General features: G+C 45.2%; 1 protein-coding gene across 10 annotated transcripts in view; it reads left to right on the top strand.

The window, feature by feature from the left end:
• Positions 1-1,546: 1,546 nt before the first annotated feature.
• Positions 1,547-19,323, top strand: part of TNRC6B (trinucleotide repeat containing adaptor 6B) — a 260,774-nt gene continuing 242,997 nt past the window's right edge. The window contains exon 1 of one of the 10 annotated variants that reach the window (XM_055566764.1): positions 1,547-1,681. The gene's annotated coding sequence lies outside the window, so the exon portion shown is untranslated. The other 9 variants (XM_055566736.1, XM_055566702.1, XM_055566788.1 and 6 more) reach the window with 9 other exon arrangements.

Raw genomic sequence — 19,323 nt, 5'->3', positions numbered from 1 at the left:
TTGGATTCTCTTTGCTGAAAGCTGCCACAGGAAAGAATTCAATGGCCAGGAGCCAGGAACACACCTCTTGCACAGCATAAGGGGCTACTCTGGAAGCTTTCCACAAAGGGCTGTTCTATTTGCATACAGTAAATTATTCCTAAACCGATTTATTCTCTTTCCCTCTTTGGACTCTCTCCTTGTTTCTGGCTCTTCAGGACTCCCTCAGAAAAGAGTGAGCTGGAGATGGATGGGTGGGAGTTGGGAAGGTAGGCTTGAAACAGAAGGCTGGTAGAAGTATTCATTTATTTATAAAGTGGAGAAAATGACCATAAAGGTAAATGGGCTTCCGGTCAGGAAACACGAAGACTGTTTCATTTAGGGTGGGAGGAATGGGTGCTGGAGAAGAAGATACAGTGGAGGCAATGACCATAGCTTTAGTCCCCAACAGTGTCACCTCCAAAAACTGAGGACCTTAGGCTCTGAATGAAACTTTTTGAAGATGTAGGGTTGGCTGACAGGAACGACTCTAGGCTAAGGGAGACACTAAAGTACAGTGAAAAGAGCTTAGGCCTTGGAGTCAGATCTGGGACCAAATGTTGGTCTACCAACTATTTTCTATCTAGGTGACCTTGGGCAAATGTCCTAACCTCTCTGGAGCCTTAATGTCTTACCTGTAAAATTTAGAGAACCTATAACTCACAGCTTTAATCGATAGTCCTTGTAAAGAACTCTGCACAGTTGGCACAAAGCGGGCACGCAAGCGGTACGCAAGCGGGTAATCGTTATTACCAACTACAGGCCAAATGAACAGTCATGCAAACTGCCTAGCAAACAATTAACAGTGCGAATCTGACCGACGCGCCTGTCTGCCCAATAAAGTACCAGGAAAGAACTTGGTGGAGACAAACCAATGGCATTAGCCCTTGTTGTTGGACGGGCTTTCTTGCCGTTCCACCAATAGTTTGAAGATTTGACTAACGAGTGACATGCGGACAGTCCAATGACTCACAACCAGCCCACACTCAGCACTTCTGAGGGGATAAATCAAGGAGCCAGGACGTATAGATTCCGTTATTAGGCAGTACTGGATGGAGAGAGGAGCTTAGGGGAAACAGCGCGAGGGCGAGGCACTAATGAACTAATAAAAGGAAAAAGACGATGGTTGCGCCAACTGAGCTCGGCCGCCATCATGCTCTAGTTTCCCCTTCGCTTCTCCGCGTCCGCGACCGAGGAAGCGGCCTCTGGGATGCTGAGGGGGTGTGTCCCCGAATGATTGGCGCAGGCAGCTCAGCCAATCCTAGCTCGTCAAACGGAACGCATTTGGCCAATGAGGGGCGACGGCTGCGGCGAGGCATTGGAGGGGCGGAACGGCAGCTTGACGGGCACAAAAGCCAGCCAGTGAGGGCCGGCAGCATCCTCCCTGCGGCCAATGGAGTGGGACTCTGGGCGGGGCCCCGAGTGTTTGTGTTGTGGTTTTGGGGGAGGGAGGCGGAGGGGAAAGTTTGTTTATTTTGTTTTTAGTTTCTGGGGTCCCCGTGTTTCTCGGAGGTGAAGCGGGAGGGCTTGACCCCCTCCCCCGAGCCCCTCAGTCCCCCTACTACGTCGCCTCCATAGCTTGCGAAGGAGCGGGGACCGCGCGCATCGCAGCGCATCGCCTCACAGCGGAACGCCGCGCACTCGGAGCCGGCACGGCTCGGCGGTGAGTGAGGACCTACGGCCACCGCCGCCCTTCCCCTCCCCCCGCTCACCGCCCAGTCAGAGCCGGGAGGCCGGGTGGGCGAGGACGTCCGCGGGAGCGCGCGGCGCGAGGCCGGCCTGTCAAGCTGAGGTGCAGCGTGTGCGTGTCCTCGCGAGTGAGCGCGCGCGGCGGGGAGAGGGCCGGGAGGGGCGTGAGCGCGCGCGGGGCCGGCGGGGGCGGCGGCGTTGGGCGCGCGCTCCGCGGGGCGGGCGTCTGGTGGGTTTGACCCCAGGGCGGGGGACGCGGGCGAGGTCCGCGCTCTGGGCATGGGCGCCCGGAATGGCCGGGTCGGGGCCGGCGGGCGGGCGGGCGGGCGCGGCGGCGGCGGCGGCGGCGGGCGTCACGCGCCGGCAGGTGTGAGCTGGGGGAGGGCTTCCGGGTGGGCCGGTCTAGTCGAGTTCGCTTCCCGTCGCCGGGGCACCTCGAGGCCGGGAGGGGTCCCCATCGCGGCGGAGAGCCGAGGCCCACGGAGGCGCGTCGGGGCCCCTTTCCTGGCGGTGGCAGAGGGAGGCGTCAGGCCTCGGAGCCTCCCGGTCCCCACCTGTGTGCAGGACCTGCGTGACTGAGTGAATGCGCTCCCCTGCCCAGTCCGGGCCGGGGGTCCCAACTCCACCCCTCACCCAGGAGCCCTGCCTGTGTGGCCACCTAAGAGTCGATTAACTCTTCCCCAGGGAAAGGAGGGCGAGGGGACTATCATCGGACGATAAGTCAGAAGTGTTTTCTGCCATTCCCTGGTCCTGCGCCCTGGGTTTCAAACTAGTGGGTTTCCACAGTGGGCTTAAATGCACTATATAGTGGCTGAAGACTCTCAATAAGGGTATAGCCTCTTGTCGGTGACCTTAAGGCCCAGCCTATCCTCGGTTATTTGAACACCAGGAATTAGTCTAGGTCTTTTCAGGCTCCCTGCTTTTTCACATATCTGCCGGCTGCACTACTACTTTTTAGCATCTCTGCTAAAGGTTGAAGCCAGGCATAAGGTGAATTCAAGTTGGCCATTTGCTTACAATATAGGCAAAATATAGAACAAAATTAGCCAGAGATGTTTCTCCATAGTCAGTGAATAAAACGTTGTTAATTACTGTTCCGCTCCCCTAGCAGTTAAGCAAACAGAAATAAGATGTATAGAAATCTTACATTTTAGCATTTTGTGCAAGTTTAACAATAGCAGCTGTCTTCTTCCTAGTTGTGGGGAATTTCAATAGGATGATAGTTTCCTAATGATTCGGGTGGCTTTGGAACTATGTTTAGCTTTTGGTAGTGTTATGTAAATGGCTCTTAAAAAGCAGAACTTTTAGCACATTGACACCTCTACCGTGTGCGTTGTCTCACTAGGTAGGTAGTAGGAGAGATGTGAATGTAGTAGGTCCATACACTAAGGCAAGTATCCAGAACACGAATCAGACTGGTTTGTTCCACTTAGAATGCAGTGATGATATGATGCCTTTAAAATAATTTTTTAGTTCTTGACTCTTTTTAAGTGCTTGTCCCAAATATTTGAGCAGAAAAGTTTCTGATGGGACTAAAGGAGAAGAAATTCCCAAGCGGCTTTTCTAAGGTAGCACATAAATGTCATGCCCTTTGGGAGGTGGGTTGGGAAATATTTTTGTCCTCATTCAAATGGAAGCACTTAAAAATGTTTTAAATCAGAACAATGCCATTTGTTCAAATGGTAATGATGACGGTAGCTAACATTTTTTTTTTTGGCGTGCTTTGCCTATGTCAACCTGTTTATATTTTTTACCTAGTCCTTACCTCAAGCCTGTGAGGTCGGTATCATTACTGTTTTATGGATGGGAAAAACAGCCTCCAAAAGCCGTAAAGCTAGGAAGTTAAAGGGCCTCGGTTTAGTCTTCAGTCTGATTTCAAACGCTATGCATGTTCCATTTTGCCCCCCCCTCCCAAATTATCCAGAGGAAGAAATGCAGAAAGGACACTGAGAAGCAGAAAGGGATGGAAAAGGGAAATGTGACTGATGATTAGGTTTTTCATATCTAACTTAAATATTAATGAAACTCATTCTTAATTTTTTAGAAATTAGCATTTTTGCAGGTGTTATATCTAAGCTTTGTTTTAATTTCTTCCCTATTTAAAGTGCCTTTAATTCAGGGGTCAAGGCTTTCAGAGCCTTTTGCGCAGGTCTACACTCTTATACGTTGCTGTTTTCAGTTAATCCTTCCAGGAAGCAGGCATCATTAGGTTTTGTATCCAGCAGGGTGCTTGATACATATCATAGGAGCACAGTAAATGTCAGCTGACTTAAGAAACAGTTTAGAATGTCATGACTTAGGGTTCATTTTAGCAGTTTCAGTTTAATGGGACAGTAAAGAGAATAGCTCCTGTGCTAAAGGCATGTTCTGGAAGAATACTTAAACGGAGCAGTTCATAGAGCCTGGGAAGTAAATTTTTTAATTTTGAAAATTTCTGTTATTTATATAGTAACATTCTGAATGTTAACACATGTACAGATTCATGTAACCAGTGCCACAATCAGGGTACAGAATGGTTCCATCACTCTCCAAAGACTCCCTCATGCTCTGTCCCTTTCGAGAGCCCTGAATTCTGTCCCAGAAAGAAACACTGAGGATCAGACTCAGGCTCGTTTTACTTTTTTTTTCCCCCTCTTTTCAACTACTTGAAAATGTTATTTACTTTTGGGATTTAAACCGTCATTTCTCTGTGTGTTAACCTCAGTATCCATGTCTGATCTCTCTTCCATTCTCTAAAACAACATCCATATTTACCTGCTGGAGTTCTTCCCTAGTGCTTCATACTCAGTATGTTTAGAGTTGTGCCTCCCAGCCAGTGTCTCCCAAATCAACTCAGCCATCAGATTTTTCTATATTTTTTGGTGGTGCCATCCTTCTCCCAACCTTGCAACCCTGGAAAACTTGAAAGTGAAAGTCGCTCAGTCTTGTTTGACTCTTGGCGACCCCATGAACTATACAGTCCATGGAATTCTCCAGGCCAGAATGCTAGTGTGGGTAGCCGTTCCCTTCTCCAGGGGATCTTCCCAACCCAGGGATCGAACACAGGTCTCCTGCATTGTAGGTGGATTCTTTACTGTCTGAGCTACCAGGGAAGCCCCAGGGAAAACTTGAAGGGCCTTATTATCATTATCTTTTGGCCATGCCACACGGCATGTAGGTTTTAGTTTCCTGACCAAGGATCCAACCCATGCCGCCTGCATTGGCAGCATGGAGTCCTAACCACGGGACCACCAGGGGAGTCCCTTGAATGGCCTTATATTACACTCTGTTACCCCAGACCCCAGGTATGTTGCTATGCAGCTACAAATGCTGGCTCCTTCCCCTTTGCTCCCAAGCCAGCTTCTGTTCAGGGTGCTGAGCAGGCAGAGCATAGGTGGCTGAACACTTGGAACCCACCAAGATTGGACCACTTCCCTGATCAGAACCCCTCACAGCTTCCCATTGCACTTGGACCCATTCGGGATTTATTTTCCATCCCGTGAGGTTGTGCAAGATCTGGCCTTCGCCTGCCTCTCCAGCCTTCTCACACCTTTTTTGTGACCCACCTGCCTTCTTGACATTCTGACTACATAGCCTTTCTTTCAGTTGTCTGAATTACCCAAGCCTTTTCTAGCCTTAAGATTTTTGTGCACAGCACTCTCCTGGCCTGGGCCATTACTCCCCCTGGTCTTCACCCACCTGACTTCAGGGTTCACATGAAATTGTCACTTCTTCAGAGAGTCTTTCCTTTATGACCTCATCCCACTACTCCCATCCTCCCTCAGATCTCTCAGAACTTCCTGTTCTTTTGTCATAGTTCTCACCACAATTTTTGATTCAGGACCATGTCTGTTTTGTTTCCTTTACCTCCAGAGCTGAGCCAAGGACTAGGCATACAGCAGACTCCCAGTAAATATTTGTTGGCTGTGTTGTGGGTTTGGGTGTTTGCTTTTATAATTTATTGCTATCTTGTAGCTTTTGGTAGCCTTCCTTTCTGCCTCCTACCTACTCTGAACTTGATCCCACTGGCAGAGGTCTTGGCACAGAGAAAGAGAGATCTGGAATTGCTAAAGAGGACACCGATTTTGTTCTCCTGAATGACACCTCTGCCTGGGAGCCCTTCGCACTGAGCCAGATGAGATCTAACCTAACTCTAAACTGGGGTTGGGCTTGCTAGTCCGCTGAGCAGTGCACCTTGGTCATCCAGGCTCACGTCAGTGCTTGCAGCTGTTCCTCTTCCCTCACCTCACCCTGCTCTTGGTTTTTTCCTCCTCTCTCCACCCAGCGCGGGACTCCTAAAGACCTTGTACACTTGCCAGCTGAACCCGCTTACCCTTTGACATTTGCCGGCCTTTTGACATTGACAGCCGCATCTAGTGTCTTGACCCTGCGGATGGCCCCCACACGCCTGAAACAGGGCTTCGTTTATGTTTCCTGTCCCCTCCCCAAGTCTACCACGAGCACTTAGGTTTAAAAGCATTCAATAGTGTTTCATAGCCTCAAGGGATTAAACTCTGTAGCTTGTTATTTAAAGCTCTCTGGACCAGCACTGTGCAGTAGAAATAGAATGCAAGCCGCAGATGTGAACCACACATGTAATTTTAAATTTTCTAGTAACCACATTAAAAAGGTAGAAAGAAAGGGTGAAATTGATTTTCATAACACTTTATTTACATCGAGATATCCAAGATATTATGTAAACATATAATCGGTTAAAAAAACATATTGAGGTGCTTTACATGCTTTTTTTCATGTGAAACTGAAATCCGGAGTATACTTTTCACTTAATACATCTCAGTTGAGACTTACCACACTTCCAGTCGTCAATAGCTACATGTGGCAAGTGGCTACCATGCCGGACAGCACAGCTCTGAACCATGTCCTTAGCATAGTTGGAGGGCTGCTGCTGCTAAGTCACTTTAGTCGTGTCCGACTCAGTGCGACCCCATAGACGGCAGCCCACCAGGCTCCCCCGTCCCTGGGATTCTCCAGGCAAGAACACTGGAGTGGGTTGCCATTTCCTTCTCCAATGCAGGAAAGTGAAAAGTGAAAGTGAAGTCACTCAGTCAAGTCCGACCCTCAGTGACCCCATGGACTGCAGCCTACCAGGCTCCTCCGTCCATGGGATTTTCCAGGCAAGAGTACTGGAGTGGGGTGCCATTGCCTTCTCTGAGTTGGAGGGCTATACCAGGCTAATTGCCACCACTGGCCTTTTGGTAACGCTCTTCTCTTTCTTGAAATCAGGTCCTTATCCAAATATGATAACCGTCCTTGCTGAGAAACCCAGAAAATTCAGTTCTCACCATCTCCTCTGAGCTGTTTTAACATTAATTTTTTCATGTAGCAGTATTTATCAGTTTGTATTATAATCAGGGGTAGTGTTAAAATATTCAAAAACTGATAAGACATGGGAATAGGTGCTGATGAATTAGAACCTGTGGCAGCTGTGTTCTCATCTGTGTGTACCTGCTGAATTATAGCTCTGATTGTCCTGGCTTGTGTATTATTGGCTGAGTTCCTTAAAGGCAGGGTATAAGACTGAGTTCCCTGAAGGCAGGCTTTTGTCCTACTCAACTTTGCCTCCCTAAAAGGACTCCTTACCTGGCTCATAGTAGATCAGTTCAGTAGCTTAGTTGTGTCCAGCTCTTTGCGAACCCATGGACAGCAGCATGCCAAGCTTCCCTGTCCATCACCAACTCCCAGACTTGCTCAGACTCATGTCCATCGAGTTGGTGATGCCATTCAACCATCTCATCCTCTGTTGTCCCCTTCTCCTGCCTTCAATCTTTTCTAGCATCAGGGTCTTTTCCAATGAGTCAGTTCTTTGCATCAGGTGGCCATAGTATTGGAGTTTCAGCATCAGTCCTTCCAATGAATATTCAGGACTGATCTCCTTTAGGATTGTCTGGTTTGATCTTCTTGCTGTCCAAAGGACTCTCAAGAGTCTTTTCCAACACCACAGTTCAAAAGCATCAGTTCTTCAGTGCTCAGCTTTCTTTATGATTCAGCTCTCACATCCTTATGTGACTACTGGAAAAAACCATAGTTTTGACTATACAAATCTTTTCAGTAAAGTAATGTCTCTGCTTTTTAATATGCTATTTAGGGTTGTCAGAGCTTGCTCATAGTAGATAGTCTATAAATATTTTAAATCACTGAACAAATGCTACCTTGTATTTTGTTTTATTCTATGTGCTACATTTTATCTTTTCAATTAGAAACCAAAATACAAGTGCTTTGAGGACAGAGATCATGAATTATGAAGGACTAGATGGCAGTTTCTTGATTGTCTTCATAGGAGAAATTCTTCTGAATGAAAATTCACTTTAAAAAAATAACTGTTTAGAAGTTGTTATGGGTTTTCAGCCTGGGCATATAATGAAGTGTGACTTTAGTTTAATGAAACTTACTTTCTTTTGTGGTTTTGTAAGCTGGCTGTGTGGACAAGGAGATGGCACCCCACTTCAGTATTCTTGCCTGGAAAATCCCATGGACGGAGGAGCCTGGTAGGCTGCAGTCCATGGGGTCGCGAAGAGTCGGACACGACTGAGCGACTTCACTTTCACTTTTCACCTTCATGCATTGGAGAAGGAAATGGCAACCCACTCCAGTGTTCTTGCCTGGAGAATCCCAGGGACGGGGGAGCCTGGTGGGCTGCTGTCTATGGGGTCGCACAGAGTCCGACACGACTGAAGCGACTTAGCAGCAGCAGCAGCAGCAGCAGCAAGCTGGCTGTGAAAGCAGCTTCAAAAGAAGAGCTCCTTGGAATTAATGCAAACTCTTCCAGTTAGGGGCATGTTTGGTTCCTGGAAAGGACCTGAACTAGAAGTGAAAAATCCTGGGTTGGTTTGTGTTGTAGACATATACTTGAGTATCAGCTATGTTCCAAGCACAGGAATGATTGAAAATTCAAAAACATAGTATGAAAAAGTACAGCTTTAACACAAAGATGATATGATTAATTATTTCTAGGAATATTGAATTTCTCTTTGCTGCTTTATATTTTCCTCATTTCTAGCATGGACTACACTGTATAGTGTTTCCAGATCTGTCTCTTGCATCAGATTGTGAGTTTCTTAAGAGCAAGACTTGCATTCATCTCTGTATGAATGCACACACTGTACTGCGCCTGCCATATTGTAGGCACTCAAATGTTTGTTGAATAAGTATCTTCAAATAAATTACTGTGCAGAAGTTAATTTTTTCCCTTGTAAGTAGGGAATTCTCTGCCTTAGAGAATTGTAGAAACTGCAGAAGGAATAATCACTTAAGACTATGTGTCTGTTCTGTATATGTTATTCCTCAAATATAAAATATTTAACTAAGAAACAAGTGTAACTCGTAATCACATGTACTCCCTACTTAAAATTGTTAACCTGTCCCCCAACCACTGCCATCCACCCTCTGGAATATAAACTTCACAAGAATAAGCATCTGATCTGTCTTGTTCACTAAATGCCCAGGGAAGACCGTGCCTCGTTTCCTGCCCTCTTTTCCTTTGCTGCCTGTACTCTTGTCACACGGACCTTCCGGTTCCTGAAATGCATATCCCCTCCTGCTCAAGGTCTCCTCCTTGCACTTGCTATTCCCATGGTCTGGAAGCTTCGCACCCCAAGCCTAGTTGTTGCCTCTTCAGTCCCTGGAGTCCTGTTTATGTGTTATTTCTTAAGCACACACACCTCCCCCCCTCCCCCCCCCAGTAGAAGTGCTCCTTTTAAACACTCAGAGCACTTAATTTAATTGTAATTAAGTAATCATTTAATTTGTATATTGTTTCCCTGCTAGAAAATAGCTACGTGAATAAAAATGCCTTGTCTGTTTTGCTCACATTTTTATCACCAGTATCTGGAACCCACTGCACTGTTCTTGCCTAGAGAATCCCCATGGACAGAGGAGCTTGGCAAGCTGCAGTCCATGGGGTCGCAAAGAGTCGGACATGACTGAGCAGCTCAGCACAGCACAGCACAGCATCTCCCACTGTAAATTACACATAGTAGGTCCTGAATGAAAAATTTTCAAATAAATTAGGAAAGAAAACTAAAACAGAAAAGTATCTCATTCTGATGGTTTAAATAAATATATGGGGGCAGGGAGGGGCTTTCCATTTTAGGTTGTTTCTGCTGCTGCTAAGTCACTTCAGTCGTGTCCGACTCTGTGTGACCCCATAGACGCCAGCCCACCAGGCTCCACCATCCCTGGGATTCTCCAGGCAAGAACACTGGAGTGGGTTGCCATTTCCTTCTCCAACGCATGAAAGTGAAACACTAGGGTCTATTTTTTTCTTAATTTCTACCTGTAATAGGTAAACATTTCATTATTATAGAAAGAATATTGTAATAAAAAATTTTAATTTGTATGAGAATTTTATCTAGTCATTGTACAGTTGGGTTTTTTTTTTTTTTTGGCTGTATGGTGTGTGGGATCCCAGTTTCTCAACCAGGGATTGAACCCAGGCCATGGCAGTGAAAACCTGGAATCTTAACCACTAGACCACCAGGGATCTCCCCATTGCAGAGTTTAATGAGTATCTTTTTAATCCTTTATTAGTAGAAATGATCAGAATGGTTATTCCTTTAAACACTTTTTTATGTGGTCGGTACTTACTTGAGTACAGTTGACACTGAATGTTTGCGTGTGCACTGTGTGCTGAACGCTGGATTAGGAGCTAGGACTACAGGAATGGGATAAGAAGAGATTTTTGTTCCCAAGGCACGCACAGCCAAGTGGACAAGGCAGACACAGATGAGTGCCATTTGGTGTTGTGTCATAGTAGACATTCAGGGGAGGGGGCAGGGGTGAAAAGGAAAGTCGTCCACACAACTAGAAATCAGGAAAGCCTTTCCAGGGAAGGTAACATTTACACTTAGTCATGGAGGAAGAGGGCATTTCAGGTAGGGCAAACGGCCTACACAGAGGCCCAAAGGAGCATATTTAGTATAAGGAGAAGATGGCACAGTGGTGTGCTTTCACAAAGCTGGTGTCAGGGTACAGGGCCAACAGCTGTCTTACAGACCTGTAAGTGACATGTCAGACTCAGATTACATTTCAGAACTGGAGATAGTCTTAGAAATAATTGTTGTTGTGATTCCATATATTTGAACTCATAAAGGCATCATAAAGTACCATTCAAAGAAGCTAATTGTAAACCAGAATGATGCTTGTCACTTCTAATTAATATACTTGTTTGAATATAGCACCTATAACTAGGCAAATGATTTCAGGTGGAATTAGAAAGTTGTGACTCATTTAAACTTATCTAGGAGCAGAGAAGCACAAGTTGGAATCAAGATTGCTGGGAGAAATATCAGTAACCTCAGATATGCAGATGACACTACCCTTATGGCAGAAAGCGAAGAGGAACTGAAGAGCCTCTTGATGAAAGTGAAAGAGGAGAGTGAAAAAGCTGGCTTAAAACTCAACATTCAGAAAACTAAGATCATGGCATCCGGTCCCATCACTTCATGGCAAATAGATGGGGAAACAATGGAAACAGTGACAGACTTTATTTTCTTGAGCTCCAAAATCACTGCAGATGGTGACTGCAGCCATGAAATTAAAAGATGCTTGCTCCTTGGAAGAAAAAGTATGACTAACCTAGACAGCATATTAAAAACAAGAGACATTGCAAGATCTATCTAGTCAAAGCTATGGTTTTTCCAGTAGTCATGTATGGATGTGAAAGTGGGACCATAATGAAAGCTGAGCACCGAAGAATTGATGCTTTTGAACTGTGGTGTTGGAGAAGACTCGAGAGTCCCTTGGACTGCAAGGAGATCCAACCAGTCCATCCTAAAGGAAATCAGTCCTGAATATTCATTGGAAGGACTGATGCTGAAACTCCAATACTTTTGCCACCTGATGCAAAGAACTGACTCACTGAAAAAGATTCTGATGCTGGGAAAGACTGAAGGTGGGAAGAGAAGGAGACGACAGAAGATGAGATGGTTGGATGGCATCACCGACTTGATGGACATGAGTTTGAGCAAATCTGGGAGTTGGTGATGGACAGGGAAGCCTGGCATTCTACGGTCTAAGGGGTCACAAAGAGTTGGACACGACTGAGCAACTGAACTGAACTAAAGAGCAGAGAGTAAAGGAAGTCACCTCCAGATTGTTTGAGACAAGTGCTGATCCACCTCACAGGACCAGATACTGAACCAGTCAAAGGGATGATGTCAGAAGGGATTACCTAGAAGGGCCTCCAGTTGCATGTACTGGGAAAGATGATTTCTACAGCTTGAAATTCTAGTTTTACTTAACCTGTAAGTTTAGTCAGAGCTGTGGCTTTTCCATTAGTCATGTACGGACGTGAGACTTGGACCATAAAAAAGGCTGAGCACTGAAGAAGCACCAAAAAATTGATGCTTTCGAACTGTGGTGCTGGAGAAGACTCTTGAGAGTCCCTTGGACTGTAACGAGATCAAACCAGTCAATCCTAAAGGAAATCAACCCTGAATATTCATTGGAAGGACTGTTGCTGTAGCTGAAGTTCCAGTACTTTGGCCACTGATGCAGAAAGCCAGCTCATTGGAAAAGACCTTGATGCTGGGAAAGATTGAAGGCAGGAGGAGAAGAGAGCAGCAGAGGATGAGATGGTCAGATAGCCTCTCCAACTCAGTGGACATGAATTTGAGCAAGCTCCAGGAGTTAGTGGAGGACAGAGGAGCCTGGCATGCTATAGCCCATGGGTGTTGCAAAGAATGGGACACAGCTTAGTGAATGAACAACAGAAAGAACAACGTAAATCTTTAAGTGGTTCACTGAGCCAGCATTAGTTTAATTTGATTCTCAACTGAAAGTGGGGAAAGGAAGAGTCATTGAATGGAAATTCAGCCCATTTTCTTTCAGTTTACACCTCTTTAGTTTAATAACTCCTCTTTTTCAGCCCTGTTATTCTTAAGTAGTGCCTCCTTTTCCCCAGTTCACCCCAGCTCTTACTGTCTTCATCCTGTGATTGTTAAGTACAGTTAGGAGATGTCTGGACTTTGTTGGCTAACCAGTATTTTTCAGATTTTCATATTCAAAACTTGATAGTTTTCAGAAAGAGGTGATTAAACTCTAGTAGTGCTGATTCCATTCAGAAGATGATAATTAACCTGTTACAAAGTCGATTGCTACAAATTTCTGTGTGTTCGTTTATTGACCTACATTACAAGGAGCTATGGAGATAATGGATGGTAGGGAAAATGACACCAGTGAATATAGTTTATTTTAAGATGTTTGGAGTGAAAAAGCAGGAGAAAATGGAAGCAGGGTGAGGCTGAGAAGGCCACAGCATCTTGAGGCAAGATAGAAAATCTGTTTAAAGGTGTAGAAATGAGACAGGAGGAGAAGCAGCAGGGCAGAACCTTTAAAAGAATGACTTAGCTGTTAAGGATATGGCACAAACCGAGTAGAACTGATTAGGCCCAGGATGGCATCAAGATTCAACTTCCAGTAGACCCTGAACCTCATTGTGCACTCACGGTAATATACTAGCATATGATAGATGACACACCCGCGGGCACCGTGACGGTTGTGACGCTGACCATAAAAGGGCAAAAAGTGGGTGGTGGCCCAGTTCCTGGAAGTCCCTGCCCCTTCCCCCTGAAATAGGTGAAATAATCCTCCTACCCCCTAGCTTACCCAGCCCATAAACACTGAGCACCCCATATTTTGTGGCTGCTCTTGACTTTTGAGACAGCCCACCCTCTGTGTGCCGAGGGTGTTTCTACGTTGCTCACATTCTGAGACGGACTACATTCTATAATTGGAATGTGTATCACCTTCAGTAAACCTGCTTTTTAGTTACTGTGGCTCACTCTTGAATTCTTTTCTGCACTAAGCCCAGGGCCGTCACTTGATGGTCCATCCCAGGAACCTGCCCACCACCTGAATCATGACCATCTTCTCATGCCCCATTTTCCTGCAACCTCTTTACAAAGGATATTGATAAATCTTTTTAGTTATCACTTTGCCTCTCGCTGAATTCCTTCTGCGCTGAGACATAAAGAACCTGAGCTTCATTAAGTCCTGAGATGAGTTACGCAGTTTCAGTTGGAAGATTGTGGGTTTGAGTCCCAAGTGAGGTGCAATTTCAGGAAGCACCCAGGAGAGTGGAGTGATAACTAGGACACGTTCCTTGTAGTTTCTCCACTAGAGAAGCGGGAGAAGTCAGGAGTCTGCTCTTGGCTACGTAGAGCCTGAAACAAGCTTATCCACTTTGTTGTTTTTGTGGCACTCACAGAATGGTTTGTGTACAGCAGGCAGTACAAGAGATCAATCCACCGGATTGGAAGGAGTTATTGATTGTAGCTTTAAACTTGTTCCAGTGGCTGTATCATACTCTCTGTGATTAATGACAGATGAATATGTTTATTATTCCTGTATTTTGTGAGTAGTACAGTTAATATTGTTTTCTTCCCCTAGAAGTGTTAATTACATGTATACATTTAAAATGTACCACAGATTTTTTAAAATTTATATATTTTTTGCTTATTTATTGGGCTGTGCCAGGTCTTAGTTTCTTAGTTGTGGCACGAAGGATCTTTGAGTTGTGGCATGTGGGATCTAGTTCCTGACCAAGGACCCAGGCCCCCTGCATTGGGAATGTGGAGTCTTAGCCACTGAACCACCAGGGAAGTCCGTGGCACGTCTTCATTTTTCAAACCTAGGAAGAGCCTCCAAAAGTAGGAGAGGTCCAAGCTCCCTGACTTAGGCCCGGGTCAGTGCGTTGCAGGAAAATGGAGCACGAGAGGCTGGTTATGTTCCAGGTCTCGGATGAGTTCCTGGGATCAGCTGCCAAGGTGAGAGTCCTTGACTTCGCACAGGAAAGAGTTCAAGAGTGAGCCATGGTGAAGTGAAAGCAGGTTTACTTAAGATTCGCACTCCATAGACACAGGGTGTTCAGTCTCAGAAGGCAAAAGCTGCCCCCAGATACGGGGTGGTTAGTTTTTATGGGCTGGATAATTTCACAGGGTTCCAGTGTGAAGGAACGAGGGAAAGATGAAGCCCAGGTCCCCCTAGGAGCTAGGTGTTTTCCTTCAGTGAAAATCTTGCTACTGGTGTATCGTGCTCAGTAATATCCTTTCCGTGAGATATTTTACCCAAATGTGTATCTCTTTGAGACTTCTATTAATAAGTAAACAACTCTACTTAGGTGTACCATGGACAACAGATTTTAAAATAGTTTCACCAACTACTCTTGTCAACCTTACTTTCTCTATAAAAATTTTATAGTTTTATACGAGGTGTTTAACATTTATGATGTTTTTATTTTGCAGTGTGGCTCTATACCCTAAACAAAAGGGCACACTAATTATAGATTCCCTCTTAAACCATGCAGGAGGAGATCTCTTTCTGCCCCCGCATTCCTAATATATGGCCAAAACACGGGCCTACAGGGGAAAGCATTACTTTTAAAACACCAAGAGAATTGGTGAAAGGGCTCTTTGTGGAAATAACAAAACAAGAGAATGAAAATGCAGAAGACATCACAATTCAGGCCAGTAAGGGCTGGTTTGAAAACTTTAAAAAGGGGACCCTGTGCCCCACACAGAGTTTGTGAGGCGGCCTCAGCACATCGTGACATCACCCTACGCTTCCCGAAGCTGCCAGAGCCAGGGCTCCACATGGAGGCAGCGTGTTTGCTTCTGAGGCAGAGGCCTGCCAAGCTTGTATTCACTGCACTGAAACACGTGTATTGAATGTCGTTTTCTCTCGTTTGCCTTTCATTTGAGGTGCCATTCAAAAAGGTAACTCTGGGGGCTGGAAATGGGTCTCTGCTTCTCCTCCCTCAATGATTTGCTCACTTGATTGGGTCCCCTCGTTGGTAGCCATCCTCCCAACACCTGCATCTTGAAACCCAGAAACCCTGCATCTTGAAACATTGCCATGTCTTGTAGCTCTTTTCTCTATAGCTTTGGACTTGGAGCTGCTCGGTTTTTGTTTTCATGCCACCATCTTGCTTCTGAGTCATCCTCAGGCTAGGTCTGGATTATTAAAACAGCTTCCTGTGCCTGGTCCTATTCCTAGTCTCCCTCCAGAAAACGTTTCCTATGTACTATTTTCTTTTCCCTTCTCGATCAACCTTTATTATTCTGTGAAGTCCAAACCTCTGTGTCTGACCCAGAGCCTTTAATGCTTCCACCTATCAGCTCTTGTTCCCTAGAGCTCTTTGCCCTCTCCCCCACAATCTTTTCTCTGTATTTCATATGATTTTCTCCCTTTTTGTCCCTGTACTTTATAAGGGCTATGCATTATGTAAAATATTCTCCCTTGTTTCTGGATTCCAAACAATTTTCCTTCTTACTCTTAAAAAACATTCTCTAAACCGTCTCCCTGGAAGTACGTATTTATTAAAGGCCTCTTCATTTAGATAGTTTGTTTTTATTGATATGATTGTGACACTAATGAATCAGATACAGTTTGCTAATTTCATTCATTACTTCTACTGACTTTTTTGTAATCATTTTGTTTTTCTTCTTCTATACACAATTATATCATTTACCAAGAATGACAGTTTTACTTTCTAATCTTTGAGTTCTAATTCTTTTTTTTTTAATTATTTATTTTTTATTTGGCTGCATTGGATGTTAGTTGTGGCATGCTGGATCTTTCATTGCAGTGCATGGATCCTCTAGTTGCGGCACACAGGCTCGGTAGTTGTGGTGTGAGGGCTCCAGAGTGCATGGGCTTTGGTAGTTGTAGCACACAGGCTCTTTAATTGTGGCATGGGGGCTTTTTAAGTTGCTGTGCGACATGTGGGATCTTAGTTCACCAACCAGGGATTGAACCCATGTCCCTTGCATTGCAAGGTGGATTCTTAACCACTGGTGGTGGTGGTTCAGTTCCTAACTCATGTCCAGCTCTTTGCAACCCCATGGACTGCAGCACACCAGGCTTCCCTCTTCTTTCCCAGAGTTTGCTCAAACTCAAGTTCATTGAGTTGGTGATGCCGTCCAACCATCCCATCCTCTGTCACCCTCTTCTCTTCCTGCTCTCAATCTTTCCCAGCATCAGGGTCTAGTTCCTTGAATCTATTTGTCACTTCCACTCTAAAATCATAAGGGTTTTGATTTAGGTCATACTTGAATGGTCTAGGGGTTTTCCCTACTTTCTTCAATTTAAGTCTGAATTTTGCGGTAAGAAGCTCGTGATCTGAGCCACATTCAGCTCTATGTCTTGTTTTAGCTTACTGCATAGAGCTTCTCCACCTTTGGCTGCAAAGAATAAAATCAGTCTGACTTTATATTGACCATCTAGTGATGTCCATGTGTAGAGTTCTCTCTCGTTTGTTGGAAGAGAGTGTTTGCAATAACCAGTGCATTCTCTTGGCAGAACTCTGTTAGCCTTTGCCCTGCTTCATTTTGTACTCCAAGGCCAAACTTGACCGTTACTCCAGGTAACAGTCACTTGACTTCCTACTTTTGCATTCCAATCCCCTATGATGAAAAAGGCATCTTTTTTTCGTGTTAGTTTTAGAAGGTCTTGGAGATTGTCATAGAACCGTCCAACTTCAGCTTCTTCAGCATTAGTGATTGGGACCACCAGGGAAGCTCCATGAGTTTTCTTGTCTTGTACTGGCTAGGACCTCAAGTACTATGTACTAAGTCGCTTTCAGTTGTGTCTGACTCTTTGCAACCCCATAGACTGTAGCCCACCAGGCTCCTCTGTCCATGGGATTCTCCAGGCAAGAATACTGGAGTGGGTTGCCATTTCCTTCTCCAGGGGATCTTCCCGACCCAGGACTCGAACGTGTGTCTCTTATGTCTCCTGCATTGGCAGGTGGGTGCTTTACTGCTGGGCTTCCCTTGTGGCTCAGCTGGTAAACAATCCACCTGTAATGTGGGAGACCTGGGTTCGATCCCTGGGTTGGTAAGATCCCCTGGAGAAGGGAAAGGCTACCCACTCCAGTAACTGGGCCTGGAGAATCCCATGGACTGTGGAGTCAGTGGGGTTGCAAAGAGTCGGACGCAGCTTTCACTTTCACTTTTCTTTTCCGCTAGTGCCACCTGGGAAGCTCTCAAGTACTGTAATGGAAGTAATGTGAGCAAGTGACAGATGTTGGAGAGGATGTTGAGAAAAGGGAACTCTCCTACACTGTTGGTGGGAATGTAGATTGGTGCATCTACTGCAGAAAACTATGGAAGTTTCTCAAAAAACTACAAATAGAAATATGACCCAGCAGTTCCACACCTGGGATATATGAAACAAACAAACAAACAAAATGCTGATTTGAAAAGATATATATATCCCAATGTCCATAATAGCATTTTTACAATAGCCAAGATATAGAAGCACCCTTAGTGTTCATCCACAGATGAATAAATAAAGATGTGGTATATACAGTGAAATACTATGCTAAGTCACTTCAGTCGTTTCCGACTCTGTGCAACCCCATAGACGGCAGCCCACCAGGCTCCCCTGTCCCTGGGATTCTCTAGGCAAGAACACTGGAGTGGGCTGCCATTTCCTTCTCCAGTGCATGAAAGTGAAAAGTGAAAGTGAAGTCGCTCAGTCGTGTCCGACTCTTAGCGACCCCATGGACTGCAGCCTAACAGGCTCCTCCATCCATGGGATTTTCCAAGCAAGAGTCCTGGAGTGGGGTGCCATTGCCTTCTCCGAGTGAAATACTACTCAGGGATTAAAAACATAATGAAATTTTGCCGTTTGCAACATGGATGGACTTAGAGGATGTTATGCTTAGTGAAGTAAGAGAAAGACAAACACTGTATAATATCAGTTATATGTGCATTTTATAAAAATAAACTAGTGAATATAACAAAAAGAAACAGATTCACAGACACAGAACTAATGGTTACCAGTGGAGAGAGGGAAGAGGGGAAGGGCAAAATAGGGGTAGAAGATTCAGAGTTATAAACCACTACATATAGAAGAGAATAAGTAAGCTACAAGAATATTGTGCAGCAAAGGAATATAGCCAGTGTTTTATAATAACTATAAATGGAGGATAACCTTAAAATTATACTGTGTTGTATCCCTGAAAGTTACATATATTGTACCTCAACTACACCTCAGTTTTTTTTTTAAAAAGTGATATAAATGGGCATCTTTGGTTTTCCCCCAGACTCAGAGGGAAAGCATTGTGCCATTAAATGTGATGTTAGCTGTGTTTTTCCTAGTTACTCAGCCAGATATGCGAGGGGTCCCCTGCAGATCTCTGGAGTTCTGTTCTGTGCAGCTGTCTTCTCTCCAATACTCCTGTGAACTACAAACTCTCGCTGCCTTGGACTTCCCAGTATCTCAGCTCCATCTCCTCAACGAAGGGCAGTCTCTGAGTTCTACCTGGGTTCCCCTTCCCTGTGCCTTGGGCTGGAGACTTTCCCTAGGTAGCAGACTCGGACAATTATAGGGCTTAATTACCTTCTTTGTTTACTGTCTCTCAGGAGTCACTGTCCTTCCTTGCCCGATGTCAGATGTTTTGAAAACCATTGTTTTCTCTGTTTTGTCCAGAACTGTAGATGTTTCAGGTGCAAGGGTGCATCTGGTCCCTGCTACTCCATCTTCTCTGGGAGTGGAAGTGCTGCCTTTTCTGAAAACATTTGAGGAATTATTTCGGAGTTGCTTCCAGAGTATGAGATAGTCTTTGGAATTTCCGTAGGGGAAAATCTTCATTCTTTCAGGGTGGATTTGATT

This window comes from Bubalus kerabau, chromosome 1 (assembly GCF_029407905.1).
Source record: "Bubalus kerabau isolate K-KA32 ecotype Philippines breed swamp buffalo chromosome 1, PCC_UOA_SB_1v2, whole genome shotgun sequence".
In the NCBI taxonomy this organism is placed as follows: domain Eukaryota; kingdom Metazoa; phylum Chordata; class Mammalia; order Artiodactyla; family Bovidae; genus Bubalus; species Bubalus kerabau.
The sequence above is the reverse complement of the archived record's forward strand: the minus strand, read 5'-3'. Positions and strand labels throughout refer to the sequence as shown.